The 26,625-nt window shown below is 41.9% G+C and overlaps 1 protein-coding gene across 3 annotated transcripts in view; it reads left to right on the top strand.

The window, feature by feature from the left end:
* The window catches only part of ARID4B (AT-rich interaction domain 4B), a 198,303-nt gene that overhangs the window by 2,126 nt on the left and 169,552 nt on the right, over positions 1-26,625 (top strand). The window lies entirely within an intron of this gene.

The following is a 26,625-nucleotide window of genomic DNA, read 5'->3' as shown; positions in this document are numbered from 1 at the left end:
CTGTGTTTCTTATTCATAAGCCTATACTGTACATAAATGTAGAACCTTGTGCACATTGTTATCTAAACATCTTGACTGAGCCACTGATTGGAGGCTTCTTGCAATTTGATAAATCAGGCTTTACAAAGAGATTTCTTGAGTAAGTTAGGAAAGAACCTTGCAAATATTGAACAGTATGCACTGCCTACCATCTGTGTTATTAAATATTGTAAGCTATTTCATTGGTTGAGTAAAGTTTTTCTTGAGGGAAGTGGATATCTACAATTATACATCAGCTGTGTTGGAAAAACTGAGAATAGCATAACATCAAATGTTTTACACAATTCAGTTTTCAGTAAATAAGCTTCATATGTTCCCCCCCCCTTGTTTGATGAAATCATTTTTTTCTGACGGAATAACTGGTGAGTTAAGTACTATATCACAATCTGTATTTTACATTAAAGTTGTTTTGTTTGATGACAAGTGAAAGCAATAGTCCTCAGACTTTAGTACAGAGAATGCTCATTTTAAAAATGTACAAAAATTGCTCCCCTTTTACATATGCAAATTGAGGAATTACTTAGATTTTTATAATCCTGCTGTAAGCATAGCCATATGTAGCTCTGCAGTTCAGGAGAAGTTGTAAATAGAAGGAAGTCTTGTGGTATAGTCTTTGCTATGTAACAACGTTAAACCCCAGTTTGTATCTTATGTCATAAAGACTTTGGATGAAACTGCCAGATACAGTTTTGTTTTGTTTGTTTTTCAGCTACATAGGGTATGTGTATGAAATGAAAGTTACAGTGCACTTCGTAATTCATAAATTGGTATATTTAGCCATTTAATATTATAGTATCATAACATTAAGATGAGGTAAAACTAGAATATTGAAAGTAGTTACTGATTCTGTGCTTGGTTATTATGTTTGTGATGATCAGTGGTTTTTAGCAAATAAAATTTAACTGGACCATGCTTGTTTATTTGGAAACATGCCATTATGTTCAATGGTGCTTATGCCCAAGAAAAGAGAGATGGTGTGTGTGTGTGTAAATCTGCTTTTTGGAAAATATCCACTTCGTTCCTTTTAGATTGTCAGAGTGATTAGATATTTAGAGGTGGCACTCACTTCTGTGCAATTGTGAATGCACAGCTGTGACATAAAACTTTTGCCAATCTAAAGAGGAGGTGCTGACAAAGAACAGTATCTTCACTGCAGTAAGAGTTTGGTATCTAACAATCATAGCGTGAGGGCTAATTCATTCTTTTTTCACCCCAGCAGCAGTGAAGAAAGAATAATTTCACATATCCTGCTCCATACCTCATTCTGCTGAATGTCTCGGCTTTGAGTAACAGCTAAATATATGTGCACTGGAAGAAATACAAGGAGCCTGGGCAGTTAGGGGCTTACCTGTAGTGCTGTTATCACTGTGACAACATAGCTGGGTGTCTCTTATTTGTAAATAATTAATATATATTGTTTAAATGTTGGAGCTAAATTTCTTGAAGTGTTTTCCCTTATATCTCATGCTTAACAATGAAATTGAAGGGTTTGGTTATCAAACCAAAATAATCAAATACAGTAAGCAAGAACTGGTAGTTTCTCCCCCACCCCCTACATTAATGTAATATATCACTAGAGTGAACCTGATCTGTAAAATGATGTGGAACATAGTGCTTGAACAGATGAGAGTAGGCAATGACATTTTTAATTGGTTGAATGAACTCTGTAGACTTACCTACATGGTGAATAAATTAATTATAGAACAATGCCCCAAGCTCTGGGCCTAGTGGACATTCCTTCAAGTAAAGGAGACAGTGTTGTCTTAGCTGGTTAATGTTCAAGGCTATCCGTCTGAAAACTCTGCTTTTGTTCCCAGCTTGCTGTCTTGCTTTTTGTTGTTTGAACTTTCAGAAAGGTGACCTAAGAATAAATATAATTTCCCCTTCTTTGAATTGAGCACATTTCAGTCTAGAAATTGCAATGTATATAAAAGAAAAGGTTCATGTTGCAGTTTATGGCTTAATAAGTTGCTTTTATTAATAAGGTATATTGATACTCCCCAGGAGCATCCGTGTGAATTGAAGACAATTAGTCCCTTTGCGTAAATGAATGTAAGATATAGAAACTAATAAGAGTTCTTATGAAGTAAATGTCCTGGAACAATGGATGTTTTTAAAGTAGGTGTTAAATATATCTTTGCCTATTTTAGTTACACAGTAATCACAATAACTGAGATCAATAAAACACAATATGCTGGATGACAGCATGAACTACTCTAGTAGTTTTTATGTTATGGTGTTTCTTGAGTATTTCCTTCTGGCCTTCACAAATTGTCACTTCTGCAAGATATTCTTTTTTAAGTACTGCAAGAGGCTAAATAATCTTTTTTTCATGCTGGTAATGAACATGTGAAATTCATTTCTTTGATCAGAGGCACTGATTCAGATTTCCAGTATGGGAGGTGCTTGATGTAAATAGCCTTAAGTCATTGCCCTTTTTGTCAAACTGTTGTTAGCTTTTGTTCAGTATGCAGCTGTCTAGAATAAACCAGTACAGTATAAGTGGATTAATGTGTACCTGATTTTTCCATAACTGTCTACTCACAATCATTTATGCTCAATAATAATATAGCCCAGCTGCCTTTAGGAAATGGTAAGGAATTGGACCTCCAAACTGACAATCACTCTTGCTGCTGATTTAAAATGCAGTCTATTCAGAGGACACTATTAATAATACAAAAGGATGTATTGTATCCTTGATTGCTTGTAAAATAATTTTGAGAAACACTTGTTTTCTTAAATTGGGGGCTCTGTTAATGGACAGGGGACCATGTTAATTAATTATGTATTTGTTTTTCTATGTAAACTGCTTTGAGAACTTTGGTTGAAGAGTGGTATATAAATATTCATCGTCGTAGTGGTAGTAGTAATATGCAATGGAGCTTTGTTTGTATGTACGGGTATTTGTAACTCAGAGAAAATGCCTGTACTTGGTAGAAAGCCCCACCAGGTAATGAATTTTCACGGTTGGTGTGTATGGCAAAATGTGTGTGCATTGGCCATGTGTGACCCACAACTGATATCTGTGTTGAGAATTGGTTGTGTAAAACTTCTCTTAAGGGTCAAACTAGACAAGATGTTCAACATGTCTATGGCTTTTTTGGGGTGTTTTTTTTTTTTTTTTTTTTTAAGGAAAGACAATAACATGTTTGTCCAAGGAGCCCAGTCTGGATTGAAATGGTATGGGAGAGAGGACTGTGTATCCATTGCCCACATTTGATGCATAAAAGTCTGTCTCCTCCTCCCCACCAAAAAAAAAAGTTCTGTTTGCCTCAGAAGGGAAGCTGCTACTGACTCTTCTTGAGGACATGCTCACACTTATTCTGAATGTACATTTGTCCTTTTCCCCCTGCCCTCTCTCCATTTTCTTAATGATACCTTCCCCTGCACCCCCAAAACTGATGCATTCATAGGGCTTGCTCTTACAGAGAGTAAGGGGGACTGTAATTGTTTGCAGGGTTGTCCTTTGTAATGCCATACTGCAAAAGTTTATCAGCGATTCATGGCGGTGTTTCTGTACAAATGGCCGCTAGTGAAATACTTCTATGATGATTTAGTGGCTTTAACTTTCTAGCTGCAGCATGCACTGGTTAAAAGTTCAATTGTTCTGGCAGACAATGTGAATTAAAGAATTTAGTAATGTTGCACTTCTTTAGCCAACCTTGCAGAAGCGATATAAGATTTGAAGAACACTTTCAGGACTGCAAAAACTAGAAGCAAGTTAATGGGCAAAGAAAGGCAATACTTATGGGATGCTTATCTGTAGAATTGGTTTTGTTTTGAGAGTAATATTTCTTTAAGAAACATTTTATCACACATTTCTAACTTGCCATTGGCCTCTTTCAACTTCCTCATGCTTACATAACCATAATTCTACATAACCATAATTCAGTAACAGAAACAAATAATACTTATGCGAAGCTATTGTAGTTTATTTTACAAGATCTCTTACTTTAAGAGATCTTAAAGTAATTAATTCCTAATCCAGGGATTAGATAACTGATCAAATGCTAGGAAATAGTGATGAAGTAATTTTGTATAGTTTTGTGTACTGACAGGAGTCCACAAATCATAGCTTGGTTTATTAGCCAAGCTATGGTTTGTGGTTGCCATTATTCCTCCCTTTCCAAGTCTGTGGCCTGTGAAAGGAACTTGAGGAAGGGAGGAGTGTTTGATCTAGTGCTGGGCTTCTGTAGGTGGTGGAAGCAGAGAGAAAGAACCACTCCTCCTTTCCTCCTCTGTTATTCAGGGGATTAAAAATTGGGTGCTTTCTCTCTCTTGTGCTGGGCTTTGTAGAAGGTGGTGGCAGCAGCGGTGACACAGCAGGTGCTTCTAGCAAAACTCCAGCTCACAGGGGAGAGATAATTTCATTTTTCCTCCCCCAAGTCCTCTATGAAGGAAAGAAGGCTTGACTACTCTCCTTCACTGTTTGGTAGAGTCCCAGCAGTGGAAGTCCCTTCTGTGAAAGTCCAACAAGGAGGATACCACTATCCTCTTCTCTCAAGTTTTGATTAAATATGGGTATTTAAGAGAACGTCATCTTCGCTATGAGCCACACAGCCCAGTGAGATCATTAGGAGAGGTTGGTCTGCAGTTGCCACCAGCTCGTCAGGTGGCTATTCGGGTATCGGCCTTCTCTGCCGCTGTCCCGAGGCTTTGGTACACACTCCTGCTGAAATAAGAGCCTCCCCATCTCTTACAACTTTTAAAAAGGCAGTCAAGACACATTTGTTCACTCAAGCTTTTAATTAGATACTGTTTTAATAGTTTGATGGTATTTAATAGTTTTAACATAGTTTTAATTTTTACTTGTTTTTATTGTTTTGTTATAAACTGCCCAGAGGCCTGCATTTTGGGCGGTATAGAAATAGGTTTGTTTAATTAATTAATTAATAAAATAAAATAAAATAAAATAATTCAACAAACATGGGCGCTTAAAATGGATCAGGGGACCAGCCATTTAAAAGTAATACATTATAGAACTCAATCTGGAGAATCTCCTGTTCAAAGGTCCACACACTTACTTACCATGGTGGTATCTCTTAAACCGTTTTGCAAACTTTTGTTGAAAAGCGGTATATAAATATTTGTTATCGTTGTTCTTGCAATTTTATCAGGTGCCCACCCTCCTTCTGAACTTAGAGTTGCAGAAGAGGGGAAGGGATTATCTCTGCAGTCATGGTGTGCTTCATGGATTCTCCAAATGTGTCTTGAGCACAGAATAATGTGGATAAGCCCCATAGCTTTGAATAGGGAATCATCCCTGACCTCATGTTGCATTTAAGAGGAGCTGGGAAGTTTAGGATCATAATCTCCACAAATTTTGGTTGTTTACTAAGGCCAGCCAAAATGTGTGGACCCCTGCTTCTTCCTCTAACAGCTTGCAACTACAAAGGAGAATACAGCATGACTTTTCATGTCTTTTTCACTGCCAGTTCTATGTCTGTCTTCTGTCTCTTTCCCGCTACAGTAAGCAGGACACTCATTTTGCCCCATAGTGGGTAGGGGAAGGAGGTGTGGAGTGAGGATGTGGTTAAGGAATCAGGGAGGCTGTTCTCATGAGCAGACAAGTCTGGGCTTGGCTGCCTGTGAGAACCGCCAGGATCCAGTGTTCCCTCTTAACAGGGATTCCCAGGTATTGTTGACTACAACTCCCATAATCCCCAAGCAAAAGCCATTACAGCTGGGGATTCTGAGAGTTGCAGTCAAAAACATCTGGGAATCCCTGTTAGAGGGAAGACTGATCCTGACAGTACTTCAGTGCTAAACCCAGCACTGAAGCCCAGCTGTTAGCCGAGGTTAAGGGTGCAGATTTGCCCTTAACCAGGCTACTGGGATTGTGAGGCTGTGTGAGCTGCTTGCAGATCACTCTGACCAAGAGACAGGCACCTAGAGCTCCTGTCCCCTGGGGGAATCTCCTAGTGCACAGCGACAGATGGTGCACAGTGGGATTCACAGAGGCCGGGACAAGGAATCTCATTCTCTCTTTACCAGCGCTGCTCGGAGCAGTGCAGAGATTCATCCATGTTGCTTCTGGCAGCTCTGGTCATGTGGGTGCATGGCGTGCACGCCGCGGGGGCTCGGAGTGGTCGTCTGGGGGAAGGTAGGTTGAGCCTTGCCCGCCCACCCGCCCAACCTCAGGCACGGTCATGTGAATCGCCCCAGGAGTGTGGGGTTGATTATCAACAGGAGGGTTATCCAAATTGCATTTGAAAATCCAGTGGCTCCTTGAATGTTCAGGGAATAGGTTGCAGGATACTGTGCTGTTAACTTACCATGCATGTACAATGTATCTCTCTACTCCTGCCTTTTTGTATGAAAATTTCCACTGCTACCTCTCTAGCAGAATTCAGCATTATGTATGACTGTTCTAATTCTGGTTGAAATGAATCAGAGTATGTTCCTAAACTCGCTTTGAAAACCCACTTTTAATCAGCTTTGTTGAAGTGTGTTGAGAAACATACATAGACTCATTTAAACCATATTTAATCAAAACTTGAGAGGAGAGGATAGTGGTACTGTGTTCCTAATTCTTAAATTCTTGTTCAGTAATTGTATTTGAACTAGGCCTTATCAATGTATGTTCACAAAATGATATATTTTAAACATTGTAGTAGAGGTCTGAGTAGGTATAGAGCCTTTATAGTATGATGAATATAACCCTCTTCAAATCAGGATTGAGGGATTTTTAGAGTTTGTTCTGCTTCTGCACTTGTTGCCTTGTAAGCCTAAATAAGAAACAGCTTTCTTCTCATCCTTTCCCTTTGCTCATTAAAATGAGTGCTGCTTTCTCAAGTGTGTGCAAGGCTGGCTACCTCTCAGTGCTTGATGAAATTTCCTGACATAAAGTCAGGGTCAATGCCCCCGTATTCATGACTCACCTCTAGCATTTTTGTTTTGCTTAAGCAAAATGTAAAGGTTGCCTTGGTAAGCATGACCAGTATACTAGTATTCTGTCTCAGCAAATAGCCAATAACAAACACAGAGCTGTGAGGGAATGATTGGTTCATATCCCATTCCTGACAGTCTCGCTCCATTAATTGAAGATATTCAAAGGGATGCCCCAAGGGTCTGGTTGGAAGCTGGTCTCTAACATATTCACCATTAATTAACAATAGAACAATAAAGTCTAGGAAGTGATTCAGGTTATTAATGATATACTTCCTTCCTATCCTAACACATTTTTTGTTTGCCACTTACTGGGGATATTGATAAGGAAGAATGAAGTCCCTGACTGCTTCAAGTTGAGTTATCTCAGGAGAGGGCTTTATGGATGTAGAAACCAGTGTGTGCAAAGGGGAAACATAGGATGGGTGGGGAGGAAGTGGTGTAAGAATTGTTGGAGATAAGTGGCCAAATAAGGATTTACTATTTATGTGAACTAATTTTCATTTTTATACGTATATACGAGTGTAGAACAAGAACAGAAATGCATAATTGGAAATTCGTCTGAAGGCTTAAACACAACTTACAAATTTATTGAGAGCCTCTGGTTGTCAAGAAGTAGGAAAAGGTTGATATTTGAAAGTTTTTTATTGACCTTGTTTGATATTTTTCTATATCTCTAATAATGAAGCGTGTTTTGCTTTTAGAGAAAATTGCAGATAATCGAAGTGCAAAACTTCACACCATTTTCTAAATTTATCATTGTTTTATCTTTATGAAGTAATTTCTTACTATTCTTTGATTATTGTCAATATGTGCCCATCTAAAACTTCAAGTGTCTTTTTTCTAGATAAGATAATCTGGGTTTCAAATGTCAGTATTAATTTCAGTTAAGTAGTTTTTGACAAATTTAGTGTGCTGGTACCCACAGCTTTTAACTTTCAAACATGGATACAGAATACTAATCATTAGGTGACTTCTTAGTAGAGACTGACTCTTAGGACTAATCAGTTATGCCTATTGTTGCTTTATTTCAAGAATTAAACTTATTAACTTGGAGTTTATACACATTTTATTGTCAAGACAGACTGCCTGCTATAGTTTAGTCCTGCACATAATTTGCTATTTTTTGTCTGAATGTCCCTAGTTTCAAGGATGCCTTTGAGCTTTGCTAATAGGCAGGTGTGGCACCTCCGAAATCCGTGTGTGGCACCTCCGAAATCCCAGGTGGTGAGCCATAATGTAGTGCACGTGCTCTGCATAGAGAAAGTCCCCAGTTCAGTTCCTTGTATCTCTGTTGATTTATTTGGCAGTCCTTCCTTTGGAGGCCAGACAAACCCCTGTACTCTATGGCTTGAGGCTCTTGGTGAAAAACATGACTGTTCAGGAATGCCTATGATGCTTGTTGAATTGCAGTGCTGTTTATAGAAGTATTTTATATGTTTGTAAAAAATAGATCAATAAATATTATTATAATTATTATTTCAATTTCTATACCGCCCTTCCAAAAATAGCTCAGGGCGGTTTACTCAGAGAAATAATAAATAAGATGGCTCTCTGTCCGCAAAGGTCTCACATTCTAAAATTAAATACTGACATCCAATTTTTTTTTGCATGTAGAAAACTTTCTGCACACTCAGGGATGTGGGGCAATTCTTGGTGATCCCCTCTTTCTCTCTGCAGCTGCCTGTGCATCCCAAAAATATGTTCCTGAATGTCCCCAAACCCCAAGGATATATTTTTGGGAGGCACAAGCAGCTGTAGAGAGAAAGAGGAATAACTGAAAATCATTCCTCCTTTCCATGTGCATGCAGAAGTATTTTCCACTTGTAGCTCTTAGTTTGGATGTCAGCATTTTTTAAATTGATTTATTTTTAAAAAAATTCTTGCCCTGCTTTTCTCTGTCAGAATCAAAGCAACTTAACAATAAAAACAATCCAAAAATAAAGCAAACAATATTACAATTTACAAGAGACTTAGCAGGACAATAAAATCTCTATAAGCGGCATTGCAGCTCAGTGAACATAATAGTCCTTTCTGAACAGCAACATTTTTGCTTGACTCAAGCTGCAGAGTACAATAATTTGTCTGGCCTCCACAAGTGGGGTGTTCAGTTAAAAGATCTCTGAAAACAGTTCTAGGGAAAGCCTCTGCTTGAGTCTTTCAAAAGCTGCTGTTAGTTGGAATACATGGTACTGGACCAATGGTCTGACTTGGCAGCTTATATAGAGCCAGCATAGCATAGTGGTTAGAGTGTTGGACTAGGACCGGGAAGACTCTAGTTCGAATCTCCACTCAACCATGAAACTCACTGGGTGACTCTGGGCCAGTCATGTATCTCTCAGCCTAGCGTACCTCACAAGGTGGTTGTGAGGATAAAAATAATCATGTACACCACTCTGAGCTCCTCAGAGGAAGAACAGAATATAAATGTAATAAATATTAGGGATGTGCACAGATTTGAAGCTGAATCTGTGGGCCCCCGAAACAATGTGACTGATGGAGAGTGGGGTGGGAGGGGCCAGAGAGCAGCACCTTTAAAAGTGAGTTCAGAACTGGGCTGCTTGGGAATCCCTTCGGGGGGGCTGCCTTTCAAAGCCTGTCAAGAGTATCCCACCCACCAATAATTTGCATGGATGGTGCGGACACTGTGCTGCGGCACTGACCCTTAAACCCATTCAGAATTCTTAGGTCTGGCCTGGCATGCCACTGTATGCAGCTCTCATGGTTTCCAGCTCCTCTGGGATGGTGGTGGTGCCCCTGGGAGTGAGGGCAGGAGTGCACATCTCCACATGGGTGGGCAGAGTGGCAGGTGGCACATTTTTGCAACAGCTTGGCCGCGGTTCCCAAGACGTGGAAAGCTGTCTCCAGGGTACTCTTCCCAATGGCTGCCATCCACAAAGCAATCTTGCTCTATTGAGAGCCCCAGTGCCCTGACACTTTAGTGAGAGGGCTGTCTGTAGGAGAAGGGGATGCTTCACTGTTGCATAATATTGGTGATTGTAGTTGGTTGTTCTTCCCCCTTCCCTTCGATGGTTCTTCTCATGAGTTGTGAGGGGTTCTCCCCATGGCCTTTCACTTATGATTGAGCACTGCGCCCTGGGTAGGGTCACTCATTCCTCGCAGTACTCTCCCCTAGTACTAGGGCACTACTGACCCTCGTTTCCGGCCTTGATCATGAGTAAGCCCAGGGAGCAAGAAACCCGCCCCCCCCCCGGAAAAAGTCTGGGCCCCTTCCCCAACCTTTCAAGTGAGAAAGATAGAACTTGGCTGCTCCAGAATCCCTGCTTCTGATAGCCCCCCCAAACCTGTACAGGAGGAGCTTCTACCCCCAAATATTTGTTCCCTGGCCAGAGAGGAGATGCTGTGCTCATGCTGGCTATCCCTGCCATGAGAGGGCCCTTTGCCAGGTCATACCTGCTTATGGTGGACAGTGTAGACACAGTGGTTGGACATGGCTCTTTAACCTCATTCAAAGTTCCCAGGCTCAGTCCAGCATGGCACCGTATGCAGATCTTCTGTTGTAGGGAATCCCAGGAGAGGAGAGCCCCCAGTTTCCAGCTGTGCCAGAACATTGTGCTTGCCCTTTAGGGTCACGGGCAGAGGTGCACATCCTCACATGGTTGTGCAGGCTGGCAAGGTGCAGGGTTTGAAAGCAGCTTGGCGGCGATCGCCAAGACCAGTACAGCACTCGCCCATGTACCCATCCCTGTAGCTTTCCTGCATAGAGCATTTTCCCTTGCTCCCTTTAGTCTGCCACTCTCTTGAGAGAGTGGTTTGAGAGATAATTGGCTAGGTCTCTAGCACAGAGAGGACCATTCCTGTACGACATGAATACCACCTTGTGCATTTGGAATTAGTGCCCACAGACAGTTCTTCACATGAGCAAGACTAGGGAGCAGATATCCCCCAAAGGGGAAGGGACTGGGTGCCTCTTCCCCAACCTATATGTGAAATGTACCCCTCCTGGCACTGTGATGGGCTACCCTGCTTATGTTGCCACTTGGAAGGTTTGGGCTAGTGAACATACATGACTGCTGCTCTCTTCTTGGGGAGCAGGGCACTGGGTATCTGTCCTGTAATCTCATGTCCTTTCCCTACCACTTGCCGGATGGGGGGAGAAAGGGATAGAATGGGAAGAGGGAATGCCCCCAAGCGACTGTGCAGCTTGACAGGCTGATATGTCGGGGATGAGGCATAGCGGCATTCCTGTAACCTGGGAACTCCATACCTGACAGGAGGGGCAGGGCTGGTTTTCTGAGAGGCTGCCAATGAGAATTGCCGACAGCATGGAGCACCCATGTCCTCGGGCAGGTCTGTGCCACTGCCTCTATGATTGCAGTTTGAAAATCTGTGTGAAATCGCGGTTATATCTGCGTCAGCAGTCAGACACAATTCTGTGGCAGCAAAACCTCAGTTGTTCACAGCGAACCTTAAAGAAAACCTAAGATTCAAATTTGAGTTTTGCAAGGCAAACTGGAGGTAGCTTTTGGGCCTTAACCATGGTTTCGCACGTTCAGACATTAGAGAGTTACAACCTCGGCCACGATTTACTGAGGTTAGCTGTTACATCTGAATGCAGCCTAAATATCTGCTTTAAAAAACTTTCTAGCCTCACTGCCAACTGTAACCATGGGTTCTGACAGATGCGATCCAATTTATCTTATAGGCTCCAGGCCAAAGAATAGGATAGTGCTCTGTAGTGGGTGGTGTTTTTTGTCTGTGTAAATTAGATCTCTTTCTAACAGAAAAGTGAACTTTATTTTCTCTGCAGTGCATTAGATCAACATCTCTTTTGATAGAAATAAACAGCAATCGCTTGTAACACTTTTCAGTAGTTGTCTCAAATTAGAACAGCCCTGCTGGATCTAGTCTAGCATCCTGTTTCAAACAGTGGCTCACCAGATGCCTCTGGGAAGACCAAAGGCAAGAGCTGAGAGCATGCCCTCTCTGCTGTTGCTCCCTCTGCAACTGGTATTGAGAGGCATCGTACGTCTGAGGCTGGAAGTGGCCTATAGCCACCAGACTAGTAGCCATTGATGGACGATGCACTTGTCTAAGCCTCTTTTAAAGCCATCCAAACTTGTGGTGGTCATCACCTCCCATGACAAAGAATTCCATAGATTAATTACGCACTGTGTGAAAAAGTACTTCCTCTTGTCAGTCCTAAATTTCCTGACTTTCAGTTTCATGCAGTGACCCCTGGTTCTAGTGCTGTGAGAAAGGGAGAAAAATTTCTCTCTGTCCACTCTCTCTGTTGTATGCATAATTTTATACACCTCAATCATTCCTCCCCTTAGTTGCTTCTTTTCCAAACTCAAGAGCCCCAGATGCTGTAGCCTTGCCTCATAAGGAAGGTACTCCAGGCCCCTGATCATCTTGGTTGTCCTCTCCTGCACCTTTTCCAGTTCTACAATATCCTTCTTTAGATACGGTGACCAGAACTGTATGCAGTACTCTAAATGTGGCCACATAGATTTGTATAAGGGCATTATAATATTAGCCGTTTTATTTTCAACCCCCTTCCTAGTGATCTCTTATATGGAATTTGCCTTTCCCCCCACTGTGATGCACTGTCGTTGACACTTTCAACAAGCTGTCCACCACAACCCCAAGTTCTCTCTCCTGCTCAGTCACTGACAGCTAAATCCCATCACCTTTTGTTGGGATATATAGACATATATATAGGCCCCACATTTCTTTCATTCATTCATTCATTCATTCATTCATTTATAGATTGAATAAGTGCTGACTCCTAGTGACCACATAGATTCTCTCCAGGATGATCTGTCTTCAGCTTGGCCTTTAAGGTCTCTCAGTGGCACATTTATTGCTGTCATAATCCCCCAATGCCTGCGGGAATTCCAGCGGGAACAGGGTAGTATCTGCTTTGGCCGGCAAAATCCCCTAAGGTGTAAGGGAGAATATTTTTCGGATAAACCAGAAGGGGACAGAGTAGAGCCGGGAGTTGAGCAGAAGGAAACACAGGACAGCTTGCTAATAGGTCAAATGATGGTGAAGGTGATAGCACACGCCAACACCAGGTGAGAGACCCGGCGTATAGGTGTCTGTATACCAATGCAAGAAGTCTCCGAGCCAAGATGGGTGAGCTAGTGTACTTGGTTACTAACGAAAACATAGATATAGTGGGTGCAACAGGAACCTGGGTGCAACAGGAACCCTGATTCTTCTCCACTCTGATACAGCACTCTTGACGTAGATATCTTGCTTAGTTTAAAGAGCTTCATGTGGCATCCAAACCTGGAGCTTCTGTTTAGCTGTGGTTTGTAAACCACATTTTGACACCAGCTCTTGTTTCAGACAATACATGAAATTGTTGTTTAAATTAACCAGGATGTCAGTGATATGCAAATTAAGGGGAGGAAGGAGAAGCACCTACAATATGTTAGGTACTGTGAATAAATAAGATGCCAGGGTCCTACCCACAGGCTCACAATCTCGATAAAACACAGGATGGAACTTGCACCTCTTAGGCAAGGTTATATGGAAAAGAGTTACAGCAAAACCTACATAATGAAAAAATAATAAAATGAAGAAAAATACAACATCAAGAGGAAAATCAAAGAGGAGATATGAGTTTTTAAAATATCTTCTTAAAATATTTAATATATTCAAAAGAAGAAGAAGAAAGAGAAAACAGGAAGCCTGCCAAATATCCCAAAGGAGAGAATTCCATACATAACGGGCCACAAGAGAAAGAGGTTGAACATATGATTCAGATGATCCAACAAACCATGGTTTGGAGTCCACCAAGCCCATGCCCTTCCTTCTGTTAAAAATGAGAGTGAAGGCGTGGTCTGACTTAAATCATATGCAATGTGTCTGCAGTAAGAGGAAGTGTTGATTTCAAATATTCTCTGAATGTCCATTATTTTGCTTTATTCCTTGTGTAAGAATAAGGTACCATGGCCAGGTATCCTGTATTAATTTCACCTTAATCTCTGTCCTGGCTTCAGAATCTTGGACATAAAGGCCCAGCAACTGAAATGATCTAAGCTTCCTTCATATGTCTACATCAGTTTCTCATGTGGTACAGTATTACTGTTGGCTGTATAAATAGTAATCTTGGGGCACCCTAAAGGCTAGGAAACTTGGTTGTAGCATAATTAGCTTCTGCAGTTTTAAAAAATGAACACCATTATTGTTTTAATTTAGGAAAATGCTGAAGATACATCTGTTCAATAAGGCTTTTAGTTAATTGAATTACTGTTTTAAATCCAATTGTATATGTGTTTAAATGTTTGTTTTTAATTTATGGATGTTTTATTTGACTGAGCCACCTTGAGACTTTTGTAGGAGTTTCCCAGGTAGGGCTGGGAAAGACTCCTGCCTGGGAGCTTGGAGAGCTGCTGCCAGTCAGTGTAGACAGTACTGAACTAGATGACCAGAGGTCTGATTTGGTATAAGACAGTTTCCTCTGTTTGATGTGTTATAGTAAAGGTATTACCTAATTGTGCCTTTTGGACTTCTCTCTAAAGATCTGTTCATAAGTTGAGGTAGAGTTACCAAGATAAACAAATTATCAGAAGTTTAACTTCTTCCTGGATTAGCATGATGAATTGGAGTAGCCACTTGGAGGGTTGCTATGTTGGATTGAATAGGGAGGGACAGTTGCTCTTCTCCTGCTTGATACAAGAGAGCCACTGCTTTAAAAAGGTGCCCATTTGCCCAGTCCGGGAAATATTTTCAGGAGACACAAGTGGCTGAAGAGGGAAGCGGGGTGATGGCCAAAAATTGCCCCTTCCCCTCTTGTGCAACAGAAAATGCTCTTCCATTGTTTGTTTGTTTTGTTTGTTTAACTTGTATACCGCCCAAACTTTCGTCTCTGGGCGGTTAACAAGGACATAAAAACAATTAAAACAAATATAAAAGGTAAAACAGTTTAAAAATTTAAAAACAGTATAAAATTAAAACCCTCTCCAGCCACTGCTGGATTATGCATCCTGTAGTGGCTGGAGAGGGTGCTGCCGGGGGTGGTGGTGAGAGGCACCTTTTGAGGGTAAATTCGCAGGTGCTTATCTCTGGAAACGACATACCTGAAAGTTGTTCCGAGCAGTGGCATGCTGCCCAGCAGCCCCTGCCATGGGGTCATCTGGCCTCCTCGCAGGTGAGTGGTAGAGTTGATCCCCCGCTGCAGAGGCTGCTGGGCGGCACACTGCTGCTCGGATCAGCTTTCAGGTATGGCGTTCTTGGAGTAAGCACCTGCTAATTTACCTTCAAAAGGTGCCTCTCTCCACTCCCCTGGCAGCGCCTGCACTGCCTGCTACTGCATGCATCATTAGTCTGGTTGTCTAATCTAGACTAATTGAACAGCCAAATTAAATAAGGTAACTTTTACCATGCTAGAAATATCTTATACTCTACTTATCAATTCTTGGGCATATCTGTGTCCATTACCACAATTTGATGGGTACCTTATTAATACAGTATAGGCTCACATACAGCAATACCAGTGAAATGCAGAATGTGCACAACCACTGGCTTCTCCCTAGGTAGCCCGCTGAACTTCCTGAAAAGGCCTTACTGAGGGTTGAGGGACACTTGGCAACACCATGGGCTGCCTATAGTGGAGCTCTGCCCAGAAACCAGGCAGTGTTCCACTAGCAGAGTAGGTGTTTCCACTTGGCGCACTCTCCTCCCGCTTCAGCTCACAGCATTGCTGTGGATCCTTCAGCCTTTGGCAAGGACTTCTGGGGCTGCTAAGGGGCTGCTTGAGAAGGAAGCAACAGTTATTTATTTATTTATTTATTTATTTATTTATTTGATTTATATACCGCCCTTCCAAAATGGCTCAGGGCGGTTTACAATTAAAATAACTTATAAAACAATGAAAAGCTAAAACAAATTAAAAACAATAAAACAACTAACAATTTAAAAACATTTTAAAACAAAAATTAAACATTGTCCCCAGACCCCAGCTCAAGAAAACACGTAGACTTAGTATGGAAGAAAAGGGCCACAACTTGGTTAACTATTACACAAAGCATGGCAAACTGGAACACCAGGTGATTAATCACCCTTAGAGAACAGTGCGGGCCAATAGAAGCAGGTCAGAACTCTGAAATTCTACCCAGCGCCCTACTGGGCGACACACCCTGGCTCGGGAATGGGCAGGTACACTCCACCCAATTTCTTCAAAGCCGACCCCCCCTTCTGTAAGAGAGGATCTGGATACTTCTAGGCATTCGTCCACCCCTGACCGCACAGCCCAAAGGTTGGAGAAGTCCTGAAGCAGGGTTCATGGCAATCATTCTCCCCGTGCCGCACAGGCTACAAAGGAGCGATTAACCAGTCACCCCTTTTACATATCCAAGGGTGCTCACCGATGTTCTAACCCTCAAATTACCACCCCGCCCGCACTGTTCCTGCCATTGTGGCTGACCTAACTCTAACTATGCACCCAGGACACAGTTGCACAAACTCTGTGTTCAGCTGACATTTGTTGGAATTGTTTTACTTAACTTTATTTCACTTCTTCATAGAGTAGAGTTGGCTTGATCCCTTTGTTGTTCAAAGGATGTATGGGTTGAATCTAAACCCTGCCTTCTTTTCACACAAGGCAGGGGTTTCAGTAATTTTTGGAAGTTTCCCCTTCCTTCTCCAGCCTGCTACACAGTCACACCCCTGGAAAATTTGGGGTGGGGGAGGGTGGCGGTGGCACAGAACTGGAGAGGGAAGGGGAATTGACAACAATGACCCCCTCTTGCGTGAGCATGAAGCAGGGTTTGGGTACAACCTTGTAGGTTTTCAAGTTGCGCTGTTCCACACAGAATTCATGTTTGGTTAACTGTCCTGCATCATTTCTTTAACCACTAAATTAGGGGGTTTCTAATCTGATATATAGATTGTGTGCTTTTTAAAAAGTTGCTTTATAGTTTCCTCTTTAGTTTCCACATAAGACAGTACATTTGTTATCCTTTAAGCCTTTGTATACAACAGGATTTCTTGGTTCTCCTACTATAAACCTATCCAAATAGAAATTAGTATTGAAATTTATATTATTTATGACTTAAAGATATATACAAACATTCTAGACTCAAAAGTTAAGGTGCTTATTTTTTATCTTGAATGTTTAGTTATGCTTCAGATAAGATATGTTTATGGAAGCTCTATCCCTTTCATATTGCCTGTCAGAGATTGTTCAGTAGAATAGAAAGTCAGTCCTGTTCTAAATTGCTTCAAGGTTCACAGTTTGCTGTAAACCAGTATATAATATAACTCAAATTCAAAGGATGAGAGCGTGGTATTAAATATGGGAGATTATAGTCTCCACTAGCCACCTAATGGCGCAGCGGGGAAATGACTTCACCTACAAGCCAGAGGTTGCTGGTTTGAATCCCTGTTGGTATGTTTCCCAGACTATGGGAAACACCTGTATCGGGCAGCAGCAATATAGGAAGATGCTGAAAGGCATCATCTCACACTGTGTGGGAGATGGCAATGTTAAACCCCTCCTGTATTCTACCAAAGAATACCACGAGTCAACACCGACTCACTGGCACACTTTACCTTAATAGTCTCTGCTAATTATAGGAGTTTGTGGGTTTTACAAGAAGTTGTAGGCTGTTCTTCTAATCACCCCAGATAAAATTTAATGTCATTATGGCTCTTTATTATAATTATGGATATTTTTGAAACCTTCTGAAATAAAAAAGCTTAGTCTTGGCAACAGATCAATTTTGATTGGAGACCCTTCCCAGATTAGATTAGTTTTATTCTGGTCTAAGAGTTAAGATTCCCCCCCCCCCACCCACCCCCGTACGTTTAAGTTAGAAGTATGAAACTATTTTTAAATGATCCTTGGGTTTGGACTTTAAATTATGTGGTTTCTTACCAATTTTATAGTTAATAGCTAATTTTAAACTAGAATGACAATATTTGGATTTGTAACTTTTAAAGTTTCCTGATAATTGCCTAAAACTACCTAACTTAGTTTCAGCTTCTTTTAAAGATTCTAAAGGCCTTGTGTAAGCATAATATTAACAATGTTTTTGGCTGTCTTTGCACACAGCTTTTGATACTGTCATTTGATCTGCTAATTACAACAGGTTCAATAAAGGTAAAGTGTGCTGTCGAGTCAATTTCGACTCCTGGCACCCACAGAACCCTGTGGTTTTCTTTGGTAGAATACAGGAGGGGTTTACCATTGCCTCCTCCCGTGCAGTATGAGATGATGCCTTTCAGCATCTTCCTATATTGCTGCTGCCCAAAATAGTAGCAGCGGAGATTTGAACTGGCAAGCTTCTGCTTGTTAGTCAAGCATTTCCCCGCTACGTCACTTAAGGTTCAATAGCAATATGAAAAATAACAGCCCTGAAAAGATGCCCTTGCACAGTTCAAATCACCCATGTAAATAAAGATGGTGGCTACCTTTCCCTTTTCATCCCTCATTTGTAACCCTGTACTACCTATTTCTCCCAACCCTTCCTCTTTCCCAAAGTTGCATCATTCACTCCAAATAAATAATCCTATCCATAAGAAAGCATTTGTATTCCTTGGAACAAATTGCACAGTTCTCTGAACTTGTACAATTTCCAGAAATTGCACTTATTGCTTCAGATATGTGGCAGAAATTTACCTATGACATTAGTTCATAAACAAGATAATTTACTGTAGGGATGTGCCTGAAGTGTTTCAGTGGCTCAATAGAGAGGAGCCAAAATGATTTGAGCTGCTGCAACCAAAACATTTTGAAGGTGGGTGAGTGGTAGATTTAAAAGGAGGCACATAGGAGGCACTTACCTGCTCCTCTGCTGCATCACTATGGTGCTGTCCATTCTAAAAAGCCTGACGCGGCTGCTTCCCTGTTCCCAGCAATGCGCTTCCCTGTTCCCAGCAGTGCCCACCCACCCCCACCGCCTGCTGGGAACAGAGAAGCAGCCGCACAGCATGGGGCTTTTTAGAATGGAGAGAACGGACAGCACCGCATTGGTTAGTGGTGTGCATGGAACTGCACCTCCTCAGTCCGGCACTGGGGAGGGGGACTCTTTAAGGGCAGGGAAGGGTGTACTTACCCCTCCCGCCGCTTCCCCCCCTCCAGCGCTCCCGGTTTTTAAGGCATTTGGGGCGGCAGGGTACCTCCCTGCCGACACTTCCCCCATTCCTCGGCTAAAAACCTCAAAAGGCGGACTGCGCATGCGCACGCCATGGGCGCAGATCATGGCCGTGCACCCCATGCGTAGTGCATGCATGGATGTGATGCCCCTCCCCAGCATTGAACCGCCAAACAGACCCCAGGTCTGGAACGGTCTGGAGGCCCTTAGAATGGGCTCTGGACTGATCTGTGCACATCCCTAGCGTTGGTGCAGCAGAGGAGCAGATAGGTGCCTCCTGTGTGCCTCCTTTTAAAGCTACCATCCTCTGCCACCCAAGGGATGCAAATATGCTTCATGCACATCCCTAATTTACGGACCCCAAGCAATTTACAGAACTTTCCAAAATTCTGCTAGTTGTTACAGATTGTAATAGGTAGCACAATTAATGAGGAATTAAGAACACACTAGCCGAACACACTGTGCGCTCTTTGGGGCCGGCGGTTACCTCTCCCACTCCTTCTGCCTCAGTCTCTGCTTCCGAGCCTAGCTATCTCTCCTCCCCACTGCCACTTCCGCCCCACTTTCTTCCCCCCTCCTGGGCCTTGCCTCTGCGGCCGGGCTGGGCCCGCCGCCTCTGGCCTCCACAGCTGGGCTGCCGCTGCACCAACCAATCCTCCTGGGGACGCCTCAGCCAATCAGGCGTGTCCTCCGCCCAGCCAATCAGCTCAGCTTTGGGACGCACATCCCAAGGCACACCCAGGAAAATTAATATAATAGATTTTGGAAGAATTGCAAAAACTCCCTTTAAAAAATATATATACAACATATCTGCTAACATCCCCATTTCCCATTCACCTGAATGGGGAAAATTGGGACATGTTGGCAGGTATGATACAATAAACACATTTTAATCTTAATTCCAGAATATCTCATGAAGGATCTCTCCAGTCACAGAATTAGCTCTTAAACAGCCATCAGCAGAAAGCAGCAAATAATTAATATCCTCTGGAGGAGAAAAGTACCCTTAATAATAGTACTTCAGGTGATATAGTAATAAAACCATGCTTCATAGGTTAGCTTGTCCTCGCACAAAGGGAAAGAAAAGAAGCTCTTCTGCTAAATAGATCAACTAGGTTTGTGCAAATATTTGGCTCTGAATATTCAAAGCCAAATAATCCTCTAAACCATTCCTTCTACTCACCTCTGAGCAATGTAGTGCTGTTCCCAGCACTGGTGAAGCCTCTAAAGAGAAATGTAGCCCTGCTAGCAGTGACTGGGAAGGCATGTAGGGAACGCTGCAGAGTCCTTTCCAGCACTTTTCTCATAGAGATGGATGGACTCCACTTCCTAGTTCTCCCTGCATACCTTCCCAGAGCTCACTGGAGCTGGCAGGGCTGCATTGCTCATTAAAGGGCTCCACTGGTGTTGGGAACAGCACAACATTGTGCAAAGGTGAGTGGTCGGAATGGTTGCCTCCATGTGGTGCCAAGGGGGCTGTGCAGATTATTTGGCTTCAGCTATTTGAAGTGGAATATTTGCAGAGACCTAATACCCAGTATACAGCTACCTGTGTCGCTTTCGGACAACACATTACCTTCCTTATAAATGGGACTTGATCTGCCTGGCAATAGGCTTACTCAGATCAGTGACTATGACACAGGTCCATGCCAGTGAACCACAGCCTTTTGGCAGAGCTGTTCCTCCTGCACTTATGTTAAGGTTGTAGGGAGCCAGCCAGATGTTTGTTACTTGGGTAATAACCAATCTGAATAGTGAAAGAAGAGTTATCAGCAACCCCAGGCATGAGAAGGCCTGATGGACCAGCTGTGGGGATGGTCTACTGATTCTTTCCCCTGATGATGATGATGATGATGATAACAGCACCCTATTCATGTGCTGTTGCTGCTTCTCAGATGAGGCAAAATCTGACTTTAAAAAAAATGTGGCTCATGAGTAGTTTTACCTGGAGCTCATACACTGAAATGTCTTTTATGGATTATTAGAGATAGTAGAGAGCCTCTGAATGCAAAATGTATTCATTCTTCTCCCAGAACGATTTACTTCATTGTTTTCATCAGAAAAGTGAAAATATTTTCTGCTTTCCTTCTTCATGATATAAAGATAGGCGATATGTTGTAAAGAAAGGAACTGCTCAAGGTGAAAGGCTGGACAGCAGTCATTTGATGTCCTTCCCTAATCACAAGTGATACATAGGTAACAGTGGTAGAGATGTTGTGGGGGGCAGCTATGCTAACCAGGGTGAGTAAAAATCAATTTTTTTAAAAAAAGAAATTTAATCAGATTTTAAAAAATGTAAATAATAAATTTCAAGTTCTCATGTAAAAAAATAACATGGCTAAAATTAAATCTCATCACAAACATGTTATACTGACATCACAGTCTCCTAAAAAATGCGTTAGTGGCTCTCTGTCACACACATTGAGTTACCTCCCAATCAGAAATTGAAATTTATTTCAGTTTCATTTCATGAAAATGGCTCTGGTTTGCCCAGCAACTACGAGCTTTTGCTTCTGAAAATTTCTGGGCATTCAGTTTGTTTCTAAGCAAACTAAAGTCACATGTGCAAAGACACAGGCTGGGTAGTAGGGTGGTTATTTTGTGGTGGGGGCTAGACCCAGTCAGAAGAGTAGGAAAATAGTGGAAAGAAAAGGGGAAGGTATTATTCAGGGCACAGATTCCTATACTGCCCCACATGTTGTCACAGAAAAACTGTCGTAGGCTGTTGCTTATGCCCAGAAGCTATTGGAATATTTGAAGTAATGCTGTCCCTGATAAAAAGAAAAATATGTCAGGTATAAGCGGTGCAGTGCAACACGGAGATGCAGGGCAGCTTGACACAGGTAATGAGTAAAGATATCCATTACATAAAAATCAGGTATTATATACTATTTCCTATATTGATACAAATCAAGTTACATAAACAGTTAGACAAAGTATACCGTTTTAGATGTTGTAAATGCTCTATTGGACTTTAAATTAACATATTGTAGTGATCAGATTTGCACTACTGTTTAAGAAATATGTGGGAAACTGGATTTAAAATCAGTGTCTTAAATTGTGGTTTTCTCTTGGTGATTAATTTAAATAAATCAGATTAATTCAAATAAATCTACCCTGGTGCTCGAAGACTCTGCTCTCCTAGGAAGCGTGTATAGAGAAGAATTGATGGCTTTGGTAAACTGTCTTCTTCTCTCAGATATGTAAATATTTATATGGGCATATTACATGTTCATAAAGTTTTGCTTATGCCTTATTTGCTGCATGCTTCTTCCATGTTCCTTACAGTTCTGCCTTTACATATGTTACATTTATTTATTTTATACATTTATATCCCACTCTTCCTCCAAGGAGCCCTGGGCAGTGTATATGGTTGTTTATCTTCCCAACAACCCTGTGAGGTAGGTTAGGCTGAGAGATACATGACTGACCCAGAGTCGTCCATTAAGTTTCATGGCTGAATAGGAATTTGAACTCAGGTCTCCCCAGTCACTCTTAACTACTACATGACACTTTAAATTAGCGATAACTGCCTAGAAGAAACACATTCAACCTTGAGAATTATTGGGAAGAAGATAGAAAATGAAACAGCAAGTATTTCAATACCACACTATATAAACTTATGGAAAGTTCATATTTAGAACACCACTGGTTGACAGCCAGGCTAAATTACTCCTGAGTAGTCTTATGAAAATTAAGTAGTCCTTTAGTCAGGACTACTTTCTTAGGATTAATCTGGATGTTAGCCATTGTGTACAATTTTTGCCTTCCTATCTCTAAAATGATGTAATGAAACTAGAGAAGGTATATAAGAAGCCAGCTAAAATTAGGGGACTGAGTATCTTCCCTAAAAGAAAGACTAAGAAAGTTGGCATTTGTTTTGTTTAGAAAGAACTAAGCTTGAGATACACGATGAAAGCTTTTAAAATTTGTGACTGGAAATGAATTCTCTCTCAAATTACTGGAACTTTAGAGTCTTCTAGTGAAATTGATAGGCAATAGGTTCACAGAAAACAAAAGGAAATATTTCTTCATGCAGTGTTATTTAATATGTTGTTGCATGTTGTATTGGTGACAATTGCTTAGATCAATAGCTTCCAGTCTCTTTTAATCCCAGCCAGTAAAATGGGAACCACTTTCAAATGTTGACTATATTAATACATATTTCTCTTCTCTTCCTTGTTTTCTCTCTTCCTCCGTTTCTGCTTTAAAAACTTTTGCAACAAACAAAAAGCAACGGAGTCAGTGGTGTAACCAATCTGTTTGAGATTGAGGCCAGTCTCATCAGTTGAACTTCAGTGGTTTATATTGCTTTAAAAATGTTTGGCAAATTCATTGAGGACATGTCTGTCAATCGCTGTTAGCCTTGATAGCTAAGAATGGATCCTCATATTTAGAGACAATATATCTCCAGTCTCCAAATGTGTAGGACAAACAGGATTGCTTTGTCATAATGACCTGCTTCTGAGCTCCCTAGGGCATGTGGCTGGCCACTTTGGAGACAGTGGAAACATCTTTTGCCTGATCCAGCAAAGTAATCATTTGGTTATGTGTGCATACAGAATGCGAGGGTTCCATTCCTGGAAAACCTCATGGTTGGCAATACTGGTTGACAAGCAATAGGAATGCATTGAAAACAGGAGGTTAGGGGAATCGTGGTCGTGAAAGGATGCAAAATACAGTTAAAAAATGGAAAAGATCGCCCCCTGGCCCTCAAAATTCCCCTAAATCCCAATTTTTTAAAAAAAATCTTACCAAACCTCAGATACTCCAGTTGCAGTTGGTGAGACTGGTCACAATTTCCCAGTTGCGGAGACTCAAATTGGTGATTGGGAAACCTGCCATTGGTGAGGGCTGACTGTACTTTGTTACAGTAAAAAAGGTTTTTGAAATTTGGTTCTCATCTGCTCAGCTTCCCTTTCCTTTTCTTCCCTAGTCTTCCAGCAAATTACCCAAGCCTCTCATCAACTAGTTGGCTCCATCAGCTTCCTCATGGAGAGTATGCAGATAGTATTGAGTTCACATGTAATGAAGTTAATATTGTAGTTTGTCTTCAAAAACATGATACATAATAAATTTGAGGTCCACATTAAACATTACCTGCAGTTTTGAAAAACATTCAGTTGCTAGTACCTTTTTAAATAAGAAATCACATATGAGACAATAAAGTGGACTCATTTGTGTACCCCTCCCTGTACTATGTATATCTGTACTATAGATCTGTACTATGAGTATATACTTATAGTAATAGTATGGATATTTATATACCATTTTAAAAGAAATGTTCTCAAAGAGGTTTACAGTGAGGGAAATAAGTATTTGATCCCCTGCTGATTTTGTCCGTTTGCCCTCTGACACAGAAATGACCAGGCTATAATTGGAATGGTAGGTTTATTGTAGCTGTGAGAGACAGAATAACAACAAACAAACCCTCAAAAACCCAGTGCCCAAAAGTCAGCGATGGATTTGCATTGTAGTGAGGGAAATAAGTATTCGATCCCCTATCAACCAGCAAGATTTCAGGCTCCCAGGTGTCTTTTCACTATATGCAGGTAACGAGCTGAGATGAGGAACACCCTCTGTAAGGGAGTGCTCCTAATCCCAGCTTGTTACAGTACCTGTATAAAAGACACCTGTCCATAGAAGCAAGCAATCACTCAGCTTCCAAACTCACCACCATGCCCAAGACCAAAGAGCTGTCGAAGGATGTCAGGGACAAGGTTGCAGACCTGCACAAGGCTGGACTGGGTTACAAGACTATCGCCAAGCAGCTTGGTGAGAAGGTGACTACAGTTGGCACGATAACTCGCAAAGGGAAGAAACACAAAATAACTGTCAATCTCCCTCAGTCTGGAGCTCCATGCAAGATCTCACCTCGTGGAGTTGCAATGATCATGAGAACGGTGACAAAGCAGCCCAGAACTACACGGGGGGAACTTGTCAATGATCTCAGGGCAGCTGGAACCATAGTCACCAAGAAAACAAACTGGTAACACACTACGCCGTGAAGGACTGAAATCTTGCAGTACCCGCAAGGTCCCCCTGCTCAAGGCAGCACATGTACAGGCCCGTCTGCAGTTTGCCAATGCACATCTGAATGATCCAGAGGAGAACTGGGCAAAAGTGTTGTGGTCAGATGAGACCAAAATCGAGCTCTTTGGCATCAACTCAACTCGCCGTGTGTGGAGGAGGAGGAATGCTGCCTATGAGCCCAAGAACACCATCCCCACCGTCAAACATGGAGGTGGACACATTATGCTTTGGGGGTGTTTTTCTGCTAAGGGGACAGGACACCTTCACCGCATCGAAGGGACGATGGATGGGACCATGTACCGGCAGATCTTGGGTGAGCACCTCCTTCCCTCAGCCAGGGCATTGAGAATGGGTCGTGGATGGGTATTCCAGCATGACAATGACCCAAATCACACAGCCAAGGCAACAAAGGAGTGGCTCAAGAAGAAGCACATGAAGGTCCTGGAGTGGCCCAGCCAGTCTCCAGACCTTAATCCCATAGAAAATCTGTGGAGGGAGCTGAAGGTTCAGGTTGCCGAACATCAGCCTCGAAACCTTTCTGACTTGGAGAGGATCTGCAAAGAGGAGTGGGACAACATCCCTCCTGGGTTGTGTGCAAACCTGGTGGCCAACTACAAGAAACGTCTGACCTCTGTGATTGCCAACAAGGGTTTTGCCACCAAGTACTAAGACATCTTTTGTGAAGGGATCGAATACTTATTTCCCTCACTACAATGCAAATCCATCGCTGACTTTTGGGCACTGGGCTTTTGAGGGTTTGTTTGTTGTTGTTCTGTCTCTCGCAGCTACAATAAACCCACCATTCCAATTATAGCCTGGTCATTTCTGTGTCAGAAGGCAAACGGACAAAATCAGCAGGGGATCAAATACTTATTTCCCTCACTGTATATAGCAAAGAAATAAGATGGTTCCCGCTCCCAAAAGAACTCTCAATCTAAAAAGAAACACAAGGTAGACACCAGCAACAACCAGGGACAGTCACTGAGAACATAAGAGAATCATCACTTTAAAATGTACCTCTTCACTAAGTTAGCGGAGGTATTATTTATTTAATTACTTAGTAGTACTACTAGTAATAACTATTAGAGGTATATCCCGTACTCCATTCTAAAGGTCTAAGGCTAATAATAAAAACATGCAGATGCACGGAAAATGTTCGGTTAGACCAGCTTAGGATTCGGCAACAGTAGGCCTGTGGACAAAATCCATAGATTGGAGAAAGTGGTTTCTGTGGGAACAGAATTTGTGGCAGGGCATGTTAGAAGGCAGATTGACAGTGCTGTTCACAGCTCCTCAGTTGCTTCTTATAATGACCATCCAGAAAAAAGTAGTTGTTGGTCAGGGAAGCAAGTATCTAAATTGCTTTAGCCACATGCTGTCTTAACTTAGTTGCTAAAAATAAATCAAAATAAAGCAAGTATTAAAGTACTTCCAAAAGCAAGAGACTAGAGCTTTGAGTCTCCAAAGGACAGGGTCAAGAGTTCTGAGCAGCCACAGAAGACATCAGTACATTTAGTCCTTGGTGCCAAATGTGATACATGGATTTCACTGTTAAGCACTCTGAATTGATCCTAGATCATAGTGGGAAATCTTA

This window comes from Hemicordylus capensis, chromosome 1 (assembly GCF_027244095.1).
Source record: "Hemicordylus capensis ecotype Gifberg chromosome 1, rHemCap1.1.pri, whole genome shotgun sequence".
In the NCBI taxonomy this organism is placed as follows: Eukaryota; Metazoa; Chordata; class Lepidosauria; order Squamata; family Cordylidae; genus Hemicordylus; species Hemicordylus capensis.
This window is presented reverse-complemented; position numbering and strand designations above follow the sequence as displayed.